This window comes from Gorilla gorilla, chromosome 12, assembly GCF_029281585.2.
Source record: "Gorilla gorilla gorilla isolate KB3781 chromosome 12, NHGRI_mGorGor1-v2.1_pri, whole genome shotgun sequence".
NCBI classification, from domain to species: domain Eukaryota; kingdom Metazoa; phylum Chordata; class Mammalia; order Primates; family Hominidae; genus Gorilla; species Gorilla gorilla.
The window spans coordinates 84,334,966-84,340,369 of NC_073236.2; the positions used below are offsets into that span (position 1 = coordinate 84,334,966).

General features: G+C 41.1%; 1 pseudogene; it reads left to right on the forward strand.

Annotated features, from left to right (window-relative positions):
- Positions 1 to 287: 287 nt before the first annotated feature.
- Positions 288 to 386, forward strand: LOC115933598 (uncharacterized; annotated as a pseudogene).
- The last annotated feature ends 5,018 nt before the right edge of the window (positions 387 to 5,404 follow it).

The following is a 5,404-nucleotide window of genomic DNA, read 5'->3' on the forward strand; positions in this document are numbered from 1 at the left end:
AAATTGGAACAGGCCAGGTGTGGTGGCTCACGACTGTAATCACAGCACTTTGGGAGGCTGAGGCAGGTAGATCACCTGAGGCCAGGAGTTTGAGACCAGCCTGGCCAACATGGCGAAAACCTGTTTCTACTAAAAATACAAAAATTAGCTGGGCATGGTGGTGTGCGCCTGTGATCTCAGCTACTCGGGAGACTGAGGCAGAAGAATCACTTGAACCCGGGAGGAAGAGGTTGCAGTAAGCCAAGATTGCACTACTGCACTCCAGCCTGGGTGACAAAGTGAGACCTTGTCTGAAATAAATAAATAAAATAGAAACAATGCAGAGACAATTAGCAAGGCCCTTGCACAAGGATGTCATGAAAATGTGCAAAGCATTCCATATATTTTATCTGAAGTGTTCTCATCACGTACACACACAAAAACATAACTATGTCAGGTGATGATTAATTAGCTTGATTCTGGTGATTATTCCACAATGCACATACGTATCAAAACATCGAGTTGTACACCTTAAATATATACAATTCAAATTTGTCAATTATACCTTATTAAAGCAGCAGCAGAAGAAGGGGTGTTACCAAACTGCCCAAAACTGTAGTTGCCACAGCCCCCTCTGCCCTTCCTGTTCTCTTTTTCCTGCCTTTCTATACTTGGGATCTTTGGCTTATGTGTGTTAAATTGGATGTTATGAAAAACAAGAAATATTCAAGCTTTCTATGTATTAAGATTTAGTAGTGTATAAACTTTGATCCACTTTATATTTTTCAGTAGAGGGAACCATGTAGAATAGCTGGCATCAGAATTTTCTGGATTTTTTTCCTCAAGCAATACCACTAAAATGGGAACCTGAAGATTTTTATAAGCAAATGTAGGCTAACATTGATTTAAAAAAATGCTGCCAATATGCTATAGCAGTGAATGTTGCAACCAAAATGAATTTCCTTAATTATAATCGGGTGAATTTGAGACTAGGAAAAACAGCTTGTTTACCCATTTAATCACCACCTATAGGTAAGAAGCTCAGAGATTTTCCAGGTGAATGAGGCCCCTGATAAATATATTTCTGTCTTGTGGACAGTAAAATGATTCAACAAATGCCATATGTAGTGTTTAGCTCTTGAGGAGACCTATGGCCTAGTTGGAACATATCCTATGTGCTGTGCCTACTGGAGGGTAGCATGAACAGATTGCTGGTAATAGCTCACTCCACACAGTGTCTGTCAGATATAAAGTGCCAGGTCAAGTAGTGACCACATGCAATGTGGACACCATGATTTTTCCACTTCTCTCAGTTACTAAAAAGCTTTTAAGAGGCCGGGCATGGTGGCTTACGCCTGTAATCCCAGCACTTTGGGAGGCCGAGGCGGGCAGATCACCTGAAGTCAGGAGTTCAAGACCAGCCTGGCCAACATGGCGAAACTCTGTCTCTATTAAAAATACAAAAATTAGATGGGCATGGTGGCAGGCAGAAGAATCGCTTGAACCCAGGGGGCGAGGTTGCAGGCGAGCTGAGATCATGCCACTTAACTCTCGTCCTGGGCAAAAGAGCGAGATCTGTTTCAAAAAAAAAAAAGAAAGAAAGAAAAAAGAAAAAAAGCTTCAAAGAGGAACAAAGAGAACAAGTTAAGTTTCAAGAACACTACCAGACAATAGTAAATTGTGATATGATACTTGACCATTATATTATGATGACTAATTTATAGCAGTGTGGATTTTAAAATGGACAGATGGTATCCATTGCAATTTTAAGTCTTTATAACAGAAACTGTTATAATAATTGATACACAGCAATTTTCTGGCATGAAATTCCATCATTGAATATATTCTGAAGAGGAGTGTCATTATAGCAAAAACAAATTACTATTCTTATATGAAAAATAGTGGCCGTGTGTAAGTAGACAAGACATATAAAGGTGGAACAGTGTGTGATAAAGTCAAAATTCTGCTATGGCCTAGCTGCTTGCTAAGAATTGCACTTAGAGTACTGAAAATATATACTGTTGAGTGTGTGAATGATATACTAGGAACTTGCGACTTGAAGTACGGTATGGGACCAGCAGAATCAGTATCACCTGGGAGCTTGTTAAAAATGCAAGTTATTTGGTCCCACCCCAGACCTACTGAATCAGAAATTCCGGGAGCTGGGCCAGAAATCTGTGTCCTACAAGCCCTCCAGGTGCTCCCAGTGCATGCTACAGTTTGAGAGGCACCATTCTAATTAGTTGCAAGCGCTCTCCTGATGGCTTGTAGAACTGCCCAAGCAAGGGACTTGAGCATGAAGAAGTACGTGATGTACAGGCTTCTCTTGCAGCAATAAAGCAACTTAGTAGACCACCACTGTTGCAATGACTCCTTTCACCCAATCGTCAAACCTAGATGTTAGCTGGGTTAAAACAGCCTCATTTTCTTTATCACTTTTTTTTTTTTTTTTTTGAGACAGGTTATCACTTTGTTACCCAGGCTGGAGTGCAGTGGCATGATCTCAGCTCACTGCAGCCTCGACTGCCAAGGCTCAAGTGATCCTCCTGCCTCAGTCCCTCAAGTAGCTGGGATTATAGGCGCCCACCACCATGCCCAGCTAATTGTATTTTTCGTAGAGACGGGGTTTCGCCATGTTGCCCAGGCTGGTCTCAAACTCCTGGCCTCAAGCAATCCTCCCGCCTCAGCCTCCCAAAGTGCTGGGATTACAGGTGTGAGGCACCATGCCCAGCTCTTTATTATTTATATATTAATTAAAGACTAAGTTGTAGGAGGGTGGTTTTTGAACCAGTTATCAATTAGCATCAGTAAATATCAGTAAATATTTATTAAGTGTATGTTATATTTTGTTCTAGGAGCAGCAAAATATATACAAAGTGAACTGAAAGATGATTGTTGTTTAGCATGTGGTTAAGGAGAAAATATAAACTTGAAAAATTAAATGGCAATGTCAGATAATAACACAAGAGCTATTCCTAGGCATTATATGACAAATTATAAAATAAGGGGAAAATTCACTGAAAAGGAAGAGATCCCCGAATTGAATAGGTCTGTGAAGACATCACTCAAGGTTCCTTCACTGAGCATATGTTTAGGAAGTAGCTGCTCCAGGAAGGGCCTTGGGCAGGTGCTGGAGAGAATGTGGAACTTGAACTAGGCTTCTGGAAAAGGCAATTCAAATGGCAGGAACATAACAAACAAAGGTATCATATGAGAAGTTTACACAGCAATTCTGGTTGCTCTGTCCTTGCATATCTCCAAGGAAACCTGGACCCATGATTGACTGTTGGTCAACCCTAGGTATGTGGCCCTTGGAAGGTTCTTTATGCTAATGTTGATGATTTTGTTGTATGCACCTAGAGCAATGAACCATGACCTACTAGCTTGTCAGAATTGCTTTGCACAAACATCAAGACTGATCATGCATGCCAGGTTTCGTTATTAGGGTCCTGAATTTCAGTTGCCAAGGATGGTCATGTAGTAAAATGTACCCATGTGACCAGACCTCCATAAAAGCCTTGGGCCCTGAGACTTGCATTGGGTAGAGAGATTCTGCTAGAAGGAAAGATTGTCTTGTGTGGCTCTGGTTGGAAAAAACTTGAAAGCATGTATCTGACCTCTCTGGATTTTACCCAATGCCTATCTTCTTTATGCAACTTTTGCTGTCTACTTTTTGCTGTAATAAGTCTTAGCCCTGAATATAACCTGATATTGAGCCTTTTGAGTGTTTCCAAAAAAACACCAAACTAGGAGTGGTTATGGAACCCCTGAAATATGGCCTGTGACAAGGTGCAAAATACACATGAATTTTTGGGTAGAAACAAGAAATATTAAAATCTGATGGGAAAAGTCAATTCTTGATTGCTGAATCTTGGTAAAGAATATATAGGTGTCCATTGTACTATTCTTTTTCTTTTTCTTTGTTTTTTTTTTTTTTTTTTTTTTTTTTGAGACAGGATCTTGCAGTCGCCCAGGCTAAAGTGCAGTGGCACAATGATGGCTCACTGCAGCCTCAACTTCCTGGGCTCAAGCAATCCTCCCACCTCAGGCTCCCGAGTACCTGGGACTACAGGTGTACGCCACCACACTCAGCTAATTTTTGTATTTTTTGTAGAGACAGTCTCCTTTTGTTGTCCAGGCTGGTCTCAAACATGTGAGCTCAAGTGATCCTCTCGCCTCAGCCTCCCAAAGTGCTGGGATTACAGGTGTGAACAACTGCACCTTGCCTCATTGTACTATTCTTTAAAGTTTCCTGTAAGTTTGACATTTTTCAAAATATAAATTTATAGAAAAATGAGTAGTATTGGGCAAATAGTACTCAAGAAATGTTAGCAGTTGAGAAGTCAATTATCATATGTATGCATGGACATATGTGTGTGTAGAATCATAGAATTGTATGTTATCTTGAAGAATAATCATTTTACACTTTAGCGTTTAATCAAGCCTGTCCATCTTTTCCTACGTTTGCTTGGATGTGTGTTTTCTATTCTTTTTTTGACCACATACTCCTGCCTCAGGCAGATGGGGGGCCCTGAGTCCCTGGCCTGGAAGTGGGCCTGAGGCTGTGGTGAATGGAGCCAAGAGAATAATTACCAGGTCAGTTTCCTATGGAGTTTCTGGGTCAGTAATGCCAAGACCAATAGTCCAGGGTCAGGGTGCCAAATTCAGACAGGGCAATAAAAAAGAGAAAGCTCTAATTCAAATTGATCGTTCTGACAGAGAAGGCAATGCAAAGGGAGTTCAGTCAGACAAGCCAGGACTGATTCCTGAGAAAAAAATGCACACAGTGCCAATTTCCTTTTTTAACTGGTTCCTGCCACAGCTAACGTCGGGGACATATCCTAAAGTGAGTGATGCAGCTGGGGAGTGCACCATTGTATTCTCACAGAGTTTTCTCTCAGCTTGAGATTGACTGAATATTCACTTATAGTTTCTCCTTTTTTTTATTATTTGAGATTTTACGTTTAATTCTTTTTTATGCATTTTCTATTTATGTATTACATTTAATTCTTTAACATCTCTAGTTAGAAAACTGCACTTATATATGGGTAAGATTGGTTTCTACTGTGCTAGCTTCCTCAGCTTTATTAGTAAGATATGCATAGTGGTCAAGAACATGAATTCTAGGCCGGGCGCCGTGGCTCACACTTGTAATCCCAGCACTTTGGGAGGCCGAGGCGGGTGGATCACCTGAGGTCAGGAGTTCAAGATTAGACTGGCCAACATGGTGAAACCCCATCTCTGCTAAAAATACAAAAATTAGCTGGGCGTCATGGTGTGTGCGTGTGATCCCAGCTACTCAGGAGACTGAGGCAGTAGAATCGCTTGAACCCAGGAGGAAGAGGTTGCAGTGAGCCAAGATTGCGCCACTGCACTCCAGCCTGGGTGACAAAGTGAGACCTTGTCTCAAAAATAAATAAATAAA